The sequence below is a fragment of the Branchiostoma floridae genome, chromosome 10, assembly GCF_000003815.2.
Source record: "Branchiostoma floridae strain S238N-H82 chromosome 10, Bfl_VNyyK, whole genome shotgun sequence".
Classification (NCBI taxonomy): Eukaryota; Metazoa; Chordata; class Leptocardii; order Amphioxiformes; family Branchiostomatidae; genus Branchiostoma; species Branchiostoma floridae.
The window spans coordinates 10,023,201-10,035,920 of NC_049988.1; the positions used below are offsets into that span (position 1 = coordinate 10,023,201).

Sequence of the window (12,720 nt, forward strand, 5' to 3'; positions counted from 1 at the left end):
ATGCAATCGACACCGGTGCCGGTGTCGATTCATTCTGACCAATCAGGGGAGCGATACCCACCTGCCTTGCCTGAATCTACGTGTTACGGCGTCATAACCAACGTGGAACGGGGCCTTCTGATTGGTCCGCGGCGCCTGGCTATATGATAATATTGTATATACGTGACTGGAATACTTAGATATTCATATTTATTGCTACAACGTAGCATTGGTGTTCGGTATGAGGGGGTTTACCTTAACTGTAAAACAGAAAAACACATGATATAGTTGATGAATGTTATGTTTATATAGAAAAAGGATAAAAGATGAAACAAACAAACTGAGAAAAGTCTACTTCTTTTTATGTCATATTTCTTAAGTTTTCAACTTTTTTCATTAAGATAATCCGATATTTTGCAGCATGTTTCCTTCATCTATGGATCATATTAATAATCTGTCCTCAGGCACAGGTCTATAGGGCCTTGTGTTAATATAAATCCTCAATATGTGCAAGAGGGTACCTTCAAACTGTCTCTGATTTCGACGTTTTTCAACATTCCTGTTGAAACAATAGCGGAACCATTATGATAATACACTTCCATATCTTCTATTACATAACGCTGTTGTACTTAGTGTCTACCAGACTGAATACGCTGGCTATTATAGGGAGAACAACTTGCCAGGGGAGTTCGCTACCAGAGGAGTTGGCCGACCGGAAAAAAAAAAAAAACTTAGCGTGGACTGACTCCTCTGGCCAATTTTCCGATCATTTTTCTGAATTCTACGATCCCCGCACCCCCGTAGGAAGGCCTGGTAGAGGCTGATTGTACTAGAGCTAGTAACGTTATATCACCAGACCTACCAGACCTGGCGTACCACCGGAGGCTATCTCATTAGTACGTTACCATAGCATCGCTAAAGACTAATCACCTAAAAGATGTCCAGCCTGTTGTCTGTTGTCTGAGACAGCTGCGTGGCTGGCAAGTCAGTTTCTTCAGCTACCCGAGAACGTTTTGAATTTGCTTTCCTTGAGGACCCCCCCACGGGCGACAGAAGTGTCTGTGCGTGTGCCGTGCTACAGGTAAGTTCTTGAGTTACAATTAAGCATGGTTTTACCTTTGATACAGCGATAGGGAGGGTTGGTAGATTAGGGTTGCCCAATTAGCATTCGTTGTCCCAGGCCAAGCTTTGGTCAGACCAAGGACGTTCAGACATGTTACAAAACGCTTGCAGTGACAGTGTTACCACTCAATGTGTACAGGGCGTCCTACAATACCAGGCTAGACGTGTGTTTAGATATCATTTGATCAGGGTTATTTCCGTGTCTAATCATTTCCGTGTCTACTCTAGCCTTAGATATGTCAATGCTTCTTCCCCGGTGCCAAGTCTAAATGTAATTATATACCGATTTTATGGTATTTGGTTCTGCCAAGGACACTATGCCCTTGGTTCTGTCGACCTACTTTCTTTCATCTACAAATGAGGTCAAGGAATACATATCAATGAAAATAAATGGCCAATACAAAAGATATGACCCGGCTGTTACGTGTTGCTGTATTGTTATTGTTTTTTGTCGGTATTTTAATCCTGTGGCCACGTGGTATATGCTTCTGTAAATGTGTTTGTGGTACTCTTTCCGGAAACCTCCCAGCACCAACGGAGAACTGTGTCTGTGCTTGGTGCATATTCTCTAACATTTGTTTGTTACTTTTTATCAAGGGGGTTAATTACTTACCACGTGCAGATAACGTACAATTTTTTTCTCAAACTGTAATGATGCAGATATCTATTGTCGATTTTAGAGAAACCCCAGCGAAGCCTGAGTTTATAACAAAACATCAACAGGCCTAGATTGTGTTTTATTAGTACAGGGAAGCCCTCTTGCAGAATGTATGGCATGGACATGCTAGTACACACGCATGGTTGTGAGCAGTGCTTGACTGTCCCCTGTTTGTCCTTTTAACCTTACCTCTGTATCTGAAGTCCCAGAACACGCTGATAGATTGTTGAGAAGACAAGTTTGCAATGTTAGTATAAATGTGGTACGACATACCTAGTCCTACTAACGTTTTGTTGATACAACCACCATGCTGTTCAAAACACAAAACGACATTATTATCTCTGGGACTCCCCTATTATTTACTTTATCCTCTCTTTCAGTCAATATTGAAATGTCTAAGCCCTTCCTATCCCCTAGTGTCCAACTAAAATGGAGTGGATATCTTAAGTGATACCGCACACTGCATACATATCCGATAATTGACTAAACCAACGGGTTGAGTGTGTGGTTTATAGCAGTCGGTAAATATGGTGTTTCTTTAAATGACTCAACTTTGTCGTGTAGTCTGAATCTTCAGTTTATAGCCGAGTTATATCTATTTAACGTTAGTTGCTATCTAACTGTGTAAGTTAAGCAACGAGAGCGAATACTATAAGGTTTGAATTTTTCGGCACAGTACATGTATATATTCTGATATTCTACTACATGTACATTAATTTGTTATACAATTAAAATGGCGACTATTCTTGTAATTATGAGTTAAAAACAAAGAAACCACATATCTAGATGCAGATTGGGCAACTATTACCTTCTAATTATTTGTCTTTGTCGGGATCAAAGACCGTATGAGCGTATGTATGTATATTTTATTTGTTTGTATTGTTAGTATTGGCAACTGCATACCGGGTAAACCGCCTCATGGCGCAACACACCAGGTTTGTACTGAACAACGAACTGTTACAAGCTGCATACCGGGACAAATTTATTTGATCCACTTACACCGGGATGGACCCCCTTCTCTTTTCAATTAAGCGTAGGTTATTTTTGAGTGCCTTGTGGCTCTCCTCAAACACGGGACCTCCATTTAACCTCATATCCGAGGAACGTCCTTAACCGAAGCTAGGTACTCATTTTCACCTGAGTGGAGTGAGGAAATTCGTGTTGAATTAGACATCTACGTATACATACAGTACAACTCTCCGTCCAAGTCCGCCTGAAGATTCTATAATTTGGGTACTAAGTATGTAGTTTTAGAGTTAAACCAAACTCCATGTTTAAACCAATGTAAATAAGATTATTCACACGTACTGCCACAATGATGTCTCTTTAAGCATCAAAGCACCTGTAAAACCTGATTATTCAAACCAAAACACCGAGACATTCCGAAAATACTACTACTTTACGAGTTCTCTTCACTTCACCTACAGTCGGTTTGTGGCTGATCGAATCATTCCAGTTGGCTGAACGAAACAACAAGTTTGTTTTTTAGACGTTCCGTAGAAGAGAAACTTAGAATAGAGCCCTATCCTACTGCAGTGTAATGGCTACGAAGCATATGAAGTGTTTTGATCTTAACGCCCTGTTGGAGAATTATGAGACAACTCTCAGCTGTTAAAACAAAGGAGATACCAAGAAAGACGTAGATGTTACGTAGGTGTACTCGAGACGAACGTCACACGTTACCTAGTCACGGCCACCATACGTTAGTTCAACTACACTTACGCACGAGCTCCAATGGCCCGAGAGCATCGCCATTGTTCTGCGGAGTCCAAACTTAGTTTAATGCCTCGGGGCTTATGTGCGTGTGAGAAAAAAGGGAGGTGGCGAAGAACATCGCCTGTCATGGGTCAATGCGTTTGGATGCATTCTGGAAATGTCGCCATTTTGAAGACGACGTAATTAGGGAAAAATTCGTGGCAACATGATTTTGTCTTCGTTCGAATCTTCGACTTAACCTTGGCGTCTTCCAGAAGACCAATCCGGCAACTGGTTCTACAGACATTCGGGAGAACAACACGGCTATAAAGGTGGGTTAGGTCAAACAGCTATGTCCTGCATACAACATACAATTAATGGCGCCCTGGCCAGTAATTACTTTTATCGTAATGCAAATCTCGAAGAATCCTTGATATACAGTAACAATCATGTTTTTGAATAGTTGGCATCAAGCGTCAACTGCGTAGGAAATATGACGTCATCGTAGGTTTCAAAAGACGTTTCTGCATTGAATAATTAGTTTACCATTTTCTCAAATGGCCTACATGTTAGTCCTTTGTATGTTCTTCGCATACTAACTGAAACCTTGACGTTTCATACAAATGCTCTTAAGTCTAGAAATCAAGAAGAGAACAGATAGGGACGAGATTTGAATATTTAAGACATAAGTAGGGACAGAAACTCGCTCTGTTCTAGTACCGTATCATTGGAAATTATTGCAGGGATTCAATTTCGCGGCAGTGGAAAATGGAGTATTCACGGTGGGTTTACGGGTTGAAACTACCATGTAGGGTTTTACTGTGAAAGAGGAAAATTTCGATGTGGCTTTTGGTTTACAGTGAAGAGATCACGACGAGAACCGCAAACATAAATTGGTAAAAAAAAAAGCATCGCGAACGTTTGTCCCTTTACGGTATTCTCCTATCATTCCACAACCACTTGGAGCTACGAGACAACCTACCTTATCATCTACCACAAACAACAAAGTACTAGGGTGGCAAGAGCTTTCGTGAGCGTTACTATTACATTATATTCTTCTGACTAGAGGATCAATATCTTAGAATTGGGACGAGGTACGACTTGACACAGTGTTCCTTCACACATTATTCATTTCATGGATGGTTTCATACAGAATTTCTGCTTACGAAGTCACGAGTGTTGACAAGACAGTGTTAATGGCTACTTAGTTATGGATCATAGGTTTAATCTAATGTCACATTTGGACACATCATGCATCCAATGGTCCTTCAAACCACCCTAGGGGTTATAAAAACTTGATCTGTTTGGTGGCTTGGTGCCTAGATAAGGCCAGTGCAGATAAACTTTATGTTGGGCATCCTTTGCAGACTCCAAATCTAATGCGAGAGTGCGAAAAAATCACGATGGGCAAATTTTCAATGTAACGTCAGAGATATTGACAGGAATCGAAGGGACAAAACAACTGGCATCGCAGCCTACATGTCTTATATACTGTATTCCAGAATTAGTGCAGGAAGTGAATGTAGGCCAGCGTGGTAGCCAGCTTACCAACTACACAGGTATCATTTTTTCAACTCCCGACCTAGCTATACTTGCACACCTATAGTCATTGCTGCCTCACTTGTGTCACTCCCTCCGCTACATGCAAGGGTACCACACGACATATAGTCCCATTTTGGGGTATATTCTTGTTATATCGTCGGAGAGGTACGATGTTTTGCTTGCCTGCCGGATGTGATCCTTGTCACCATGAATGCTGTGCCCCAAACACATGTTTACTGGTCCCCCCGTGGACTGTTCCCGCGGTTCGAGTGGCCTTGAGTTTACGGGTAGTTGCAGACTGGCTTCATTTGGGTCACTTCCTTGACCCCGTGACCTGGCCCCATTCTGTCGCCATGCTCTTGTTTGTCTTCTCGTGTTATACAGTCGTTTTCTTGTCTTTCCAAAACATTAAGTTTACGTCTACAAACTTTCTGTAATCAACTATGCCCCTGTGGGCTACTAGTGTGGGCTCTATACAAACATGCCACCCAGGTGTACAATGGGACCAACCACCCTAGCCTACTCCTAACCTAATTTCAGACCACAGCTCACATCAGTTAAACCAATTTCCTGCAAAGTTCAGTGACTTCTTACGTACATCTTACGCTAGGTACTTGACCCTAAGTCCTATCCAGACGGTACTTCCCTCAGTTTATATTGGAACGCCCGAAACAGTTGCACGCCCCAATAATGTTTACTTACTGATACATTATCTTTAATGACTATTTTGCCACATGCCACTTTCTAGTATAAAAAGATATATACGATTTGGTAGAGTCGTGAAAAGGTGTTTGACGTGTATGTATCAGTGTCAGGTTTCCGTCAGTGTAGGGTTGTGTAGTGGTGCAAAACTTACACTGAGGAGGACAGGGCATGTCAACACTCCCGCGTTGTTTTGTGGGTTAGAGGATAATTCGACCCTCCTTTGGCCATGACTGGTGTGACAAGACGGGACAGCAACAAACTAAAGCAAGCATGCTGTGTGACACATGTATGATCGTATCATACTGGACTACCGTGAAGCAAGATCTGTAGTACTTTGTTTTCATATATATTGTAACATTGGGGTTCAAGCGCCGCCAAACTGACCTTGCCAAATGGTCCTACCTTTTGGCGTAGTGCTTAGCGATGTTGGGTTTGTGAGCTGGCGGCAGGGGGTTCGAATCCCGTGGACTTTTTTTTACTCGCCTCTTACACCGGGAATTGAACCCGGGCCTGGGCAGTGATAGCGCAAAACCCTAACCAATAGACCATATCTACAACAATTCACATGATTACGAACGTGGTATGCATGCGGTTCTCTCTGCTGTACCGTTACTACTTCCGTTAGGTGATGGAAATGCAGTGCATACAGAGAAGTCCATAGTCTTTGACTCTTTAGTTTGGTCCAACAGGTGGATTCGGGTGCTGTGTCCAGTATTAATTATCATTATGGTGCTAGCTTATAAAGTCTGATGCCCACTCACCCAACGCCAACAGGCCTAACTATCACCCCTCCCTTATCTATATGCTTTCCGAAGTGGAGACTTTATGACTGGACGTATCATGTAGGGTTATCGGGGTCAAATGACCTGAGTGTTCTCCCCTCGTAAAATAGATAACACGAAATACAACTGTGACCTTAGATAACACACGATCGCCCACGTCGCTGCCCTAACGGAATATTGTTAGAATTTAGATTATTTACCTGTTTTCAATAACTTCATGTACAGTTATGTACAATCATGTACTGTATTTGATTTTGTTCACTTGTAATTAGCCCATGGGCATGAATTTGCAATAAAAACATTTATTGTTTAGGCTGACGTCACATGTCAAAACCTGGGCCCGGCCGGGCTGTCACAAGCTGTGGAAACGAAAAATAGAAATGTATGACGTAAAATATGCACAAACAATGCCTACGACAATTCTCTTAACGTCATTTGTAGTTTGGTGTCTTTTACATCATACTTAATTTTTGTTACAGAATTCCCGAAAGCTGCCCGGCCGGGCCCCTGTTTGGAAATGTAACATAGCCTTACGGGTGGTCCAAATGCAGTTATAGAAACCAAACTTTTTCAACTATCAACTGATACTCAAGTTAAATTCACTATGATTTTGAATAAAGAGAATTGCTGAGAGGGTGATACGCGTTCCGGCATAATAAATTCTATTGAAAGTTTTCCTTGTAACATGATACCAAATGAATAAAAATGTCGTGCAAATGGGAAAACGTTGTCCAAGAGATCTAACCTCACAAAATATATCTTAAGTAATTAATCTCTCTTTTTACCATTCATAACACTAAACACAATCTGAAAATGAAAAAAAGTCCAATTGACCACAAAGATTCTCGAAATTGTCTGAAAACATTTTTTTTTCAAAAAGCCACATTTAATGCCTGAGATATTAATAATGCAAAAGACTGAAGATCATTATTGATGATGGCAACCTTAACAACTGGAGGTCACACCATCCTTGAACCCATTGTTTACCAAAGTGTCATCATTTACGCCTACGTCATCGTCTGGGTTGAAACCAATGAGAACGATTGTAACAATATCGTTCGGTGTGTCCTAACACTTGCTGTAGATAAATCATGTGACCTTTTATATATTTCACCATGCAATGACAGAGGTGGGTGACAACTGCGACTGTGACAGGGTTGTCATTTGCTGAACCGTAGCCATGTTTCACGATAAATATAATAATAATGGATGTCAGTGACATTTATGTCGTTAGAAGCAGAGTAATAATGTAAAAAGATTATGTGTTTGATTGAAACTAACGTGATTTCATGAACCGTAAAAGTGATGTCGCAACAGGCTATTGTTATCTGTACACCCCGATTCATCCTAAAGTGGTACGTTCCTATACCCCGTTCTCACACGATGAAATCCCCCTAGACAGAACGCGATACCCTATCTCTGAACTGTGCCCTGACTAGGCGTGGTACACTATTTCTGTGCAGCCAGATACAATATATTGGCTATTCCAACGTTCTGATTGAAAATCCAGACTTGTAGGTTTCGTATTGGACAACAAAACTGGTAACTCCGGAGTACAAAGCCCAAACGACGGAGTGTCAGGGCTTAATTTTTCGTGGAAGCGGAAGGTTGTCTTACTTCCTCCTCCGTCCTTCAGAAGTAGGTGGGCTGAAATTATGAGAAGGCGCCGGCAATATTCGTGCTTCCTCTACTCACAGCTGTGACAGACTTGAGTTCCTTCGGTCACCGATGTGTTGAAACTGGATTTTCCTGATGGTAAGATATTTTGTTCATAGAGTTCTTTGATGAGTTCAATGTAGTCACTCAAGACATGGTAGAAGGAGCTCACTATTAATGTTGTTTATGCTATCAGTATAACGTTACATATAACGTTAGCGGAAACTCGTGACCTATAGAAATTCTATATCAGATGCGTTGTTGTTTGAGATAAGTGTATCTTACATTTGGTCAGAAAATCGTGATAGATCAGTAATAACAGTGATAGCATTGATCATCATGTACAGCACGTGAGGGGTGCAGTATATGTTCCATAGCTTACATGTCTTACATGTACATAGCCATTCATTCTTGCGGATTTGGTTGTATTTTTGTACCATCTCCACCTTCCAATTGAGTGTCTCTTTTCCACTGTAACCTAAAAATCTTAATTCCGATTCTGTCTTGCTTTTTAAAGACATAAACCTTCTTAACCTTGACTTCACTTACATTGTTGTTGAATCCAGCGGCCTTTGCCATGCCCACCAGCATGGGACCAACGTGCAGAAAAACGGTTCCACATGTACTCGTATCATTACGCTACTCTTTTCTAGCATTTCTCACTGCCTTGAATTGAATGGTCATATCAGAGGACTTGTAGCAGTATGAGTAGCACTTTGATAAACTTTGGAGAAGGGTAGAAGTATATCTAATCACTAGCGTTCTCAAATTTGTCTCAGAAGTTAGAATACCACTACGATCGGGACTATATAGTAAAGGGCTTCCTTGTTAGCCTCCAGGTTGAGTTTTCTAAGTCGTTCCAGATTTCCCGTTGACACCTGATCGCTACTGTTTGATTTGTCCGTGTATGGTCTATAGTTCTAGGCCAAGGGCAATTCTGCGCAGATGTGGTGATAATTTGTGCCAAGAATAGAAACGGTAAGGTTGTTTACCTCCTTAGCAAGGCGAAAGATGTAAGTTTAAAGAAATGAAAAGACACCGATTTTGGTCTGGGCCCAATTTTTGTTATGAAACAAACCAATCATGCCTAGGCCTAGATTTAAAACAACTAATCGATAGAATATGAACTTTAACGGTTATTGTCTTTTACTCGAAAGCCGTTTATTTGTGTGTATGTGTGTGTGTGTGTGTGTGCGTGTGTTTGTGTGTATGTGCTTGTGTGTGTGTGTGTCTGTGTGCGCGTGTGTGCGTGTGTTTATTTACAAAATTTAATGTGGAGCTCATAGCATTTCTTGCTTATCGGTGTTCTAATATATGCTACGATATGTACGATATGCTGAGAGAATAGTCAGAAGAATAGTTATTTATCTGAAAATCACGTCCGAAGGCTAATTGCATGAACATTTAAGAGAGAACGAAAAGGATATATGTCTAATCAACTGAAGGTGCATCTATTATTGGATTTGACTTCTTAGAAAGCAGTGGTTGCTGACCTCACCGGTCCCATAGCCTCACCGGCCGTAGGGGCAGCACTTCCATCCACATATGTCATCCAACTGTCCCACACACTGGAAAATAAGCGGGTTTTGTGATATATGTCAAACGTCCTTTCTTGGCAAGCGAACGAGACGCGTGGATCTTTCCCAGTCTGTGCTTCTGTTTGTAATTGACCATTGACTAGTGGTCCATTTTTAATGCACTGGGAAATGTCGTACAGAGGGGTTGTGTGAAAAAAATAAGTATCATTAAGTTATTCTAAAACTGTTTTCAGTTGAAAGTGTGCAATATCTGCAATAGTTACACTTCGCGTGATGCCTCTGCCCAATAACGTCCTTGCTCTGCCCCTTGCCATTTTATGTAAAACGTAATGTAGTACTGCAACGCGGCATTGGGATTGCCTATCCTTACTCCAGTATTCTGTCCTGCGGTGGACCCATATATACACCATACACCACAGTCACGTATAAATAAGGCAGGCCTTTCTCGGCATTTCCTCAAGCATGAAAACCAGTCTGGGGCGCTAAACGATAACCTTTTCCCCTCCGTTACCCAGTTATTGATTAGCGACCGTCTGACTTGGCGCAGGCAGAGGTAGTCTGATTCATACAGAAGTTACAGTAATTATTTCACGTTCCGAACAGTGAAAGCGAGTGAAAGTGTGATAAACGGTTGCTAGGTGATGACTATTGCTTCCATGCTGTAAAAGTTTGATGCAAGAACGCGGCAAAAGGTTAGCCGATAATTCCAAATCTCACCCCGTTTTTATCGCTATACTTATTCATTTTGGCTCGCTTCAAGTCCATAGGTCACTATGTAAAACAGTGCAGCCGGCAGTCGTCTGTTCTAGACTTACTTAGACTTAGGTCACATTTCCAAACCAGGGCCCGGCCATGCAGCTTTCGGGAGGGAAAAGTATGATATAAAAGACATCAAAACATACAAAATGTCGACACAAGATTCATTGGCAAAATTTGTGCATATTTCTAGGTATACACTTTAATTTTTCGCTTCTTTCAACATCCCGGCCGGGCCCCGGTTTGGAAATGTGACCTAAGCCTTAGCAATATCATCATGATGATCAAACTATCTTACTGTTATTGATAACATCCTCTAGATTGATATCATTTTACTCCAAACATGTAAAGAGAGATGGAAAAAAACGGAACTGGTTTAGAAGAATGCATGAGTTTTCCGAATAACAAATGTTATAGTAAACATCAAATGCAAAGAACATTTTTATTGACAGTCAGTTATTCGTTTCTTTTGCTTGAGGGGCATTGAGACAACAACAAAAACACCTGTAAAAGTTTTGTAGGCTACATAAAAGTGTTTTCCTTTTGTATATCTGTTGCCTGACGACTTTTCGACTTCTGACAACTTCTACTGGGGGAGAACACTCCTTTGTATTGTCGTACATTCTTCAAGAGAAAGAGCCTTTCACAAATATGTCAACACGGATGCACACTGCGAGTATCGACCATAGACTGGAGAGTGCCATGCCTCGTTAGCGCGCAATAGCTGACAAGTCCCGGTCTCTGGCGTTGTGGCACGTACGGCAAAGTTTATTTTTAACCCGTGACCTTGGTGACCCCTGTAACGCTTGACTCCCCCCAGACGTCAATCAAACACAATAGACGGCTTACCTGTGGATCAAAGGTGAATGCGAGGTGGAGGCTAAAAGTTCCGACGTTATTACTAAACTGTTTATGCATTTGTCCAGTACCTAGCGCCTTTGTAATCTTGTTTACTTAAAAGATCATAGTTGTGTTTTGATGAGGGGTCGTATAAAAGGCTAGCATTATGTTTAAGCGGCTTCCTCATATTTGTGTATGTATTGTATTGTATAAATCCAAGGTAAATCCATCTTGACATAACAATGTTCACTCATGACTGGACATGTATTTCTGACACCGCCCGTGAAGGCGGGACCCCTGAAAGTCAAATATAGGCTAGCACAATGGGAGGTTTGTAAATAACAGAAGACTGTGACAGGGCGGGTATCTATCATGATGATTTCAGTGGCTATAGGCGGGGCACTACTGTATGTAAATGTAGAAGTGAGAACCTCATCATTCTGTTGGTTTATCCAATGACCTTGGTGTTTTTTTTCAATGAACTCGCCACTCAGACGGTTAACACGTGTTTGTGTGTTTGTGCAATGTTTCTGTGCATGTTCACTAAGCTCGGTTGTAACTCATATCTGACTACTCAAGCGCACGTGTCTCAGGTATCTAGAAATGTCTGGAGATGGACATCTTATTGTTCTGATAGATAAGGATCAACATTCCAACTCAGGTATTTTACCGTCGGCTACGTGATGGGGAAGGGAGCGGTGAAGGTAATTACAGGGCCTGATAGTACATACCAGTCACCATCATCATCGTCTCAACAGGCAAACACAATGGGCATTAGAACTATTATAGAGGACAACAACACAACAATTAGTCGGCTTGCTACATTTTATCTGTGGTTCTTAAAGATTATTGAAAGATTAAACTTGGGCCTGATAGTACATACCAGTCACCATCATCATCGTCTCAACAGGCAAACACAATGGGCATTAGAACTGTTATAGAGGACAACAACACAACAATTAGTCGGCTTGCTACATTTTATCTGTGGTTCTTAAAGATTATTGAAAGATTAAACTTGGGCCTGATAGTACATACCAGTCACCATCATCATCGTCTCAACAGGCAAACACAATGGGCATTAGAACTGTTATAGAGGACAACAACACAACAATTAGTCGGCTTGCTACATTTTATCTGTGGTTCTTAAAGATTATTGAAAGATTAAACTTGGGCCTGATAGTACATACCAGTCACCATCATCATCGTCTCAACAGGCAAACACAATGGGCATTAGAACTGTTATAGAGGACAACAACACAACAATTAGTCGGCTTGCTACATTTTATCTGTGGTTCTTATAGATAACTCAAAGATTAAACTTCAATGTGTGGGTGTATATACGCTGTTTTTTTGCGCTGTTTAACAGGGTGTGCCTACTCTCCAAGCAGAGGTTAGGCTCCGGCTCCGGCTGTTTTTTTAACGTTTTTTTTAGTCGATTTTATCGGGC

The 12,720-nt window shown here is 41.3% G+C and overlaps 2 protein-coding genes across 4 annotated transcripts in view; both read left to right on the top strand.

Moving 5' to 3' along the window:
* The window catches only part of LOC118424101 (receptor activity-modifying protein 3-like), a gene marked incomplete in the record, with an annotated part of 23,234 nt that extends 22,901 nt beyond the window's left edge, over positions 1-333 (top strand). Inside the window, 1 exon segment of the mRNA XM_035832593.1 lies at positions 147-333.
* A 591-nt stretch (positions 334-924) lies between these two features.
* LOC118424087 overlaps positions 925-12,720 on the top strand; it is a 40,875-nt gene continuing 29,079 nt past the window's right edge. The window contains exon 1 of one of the 3 annotated variants that reach the window (XM_035832578.1): positions 925-1,060. The gene's annotated coding sequence lies outside the window, so the exon portion shown is untranslated. Of the gene's footprint in view, positions 1,061-3,601; positions 3,787-7,735; positions 8,239-12,720 lie in introns of those variants that run through there. The other 2 variants (XM_035832579.1, XM_035832577.1) reach the window with 2 other exon arrangements.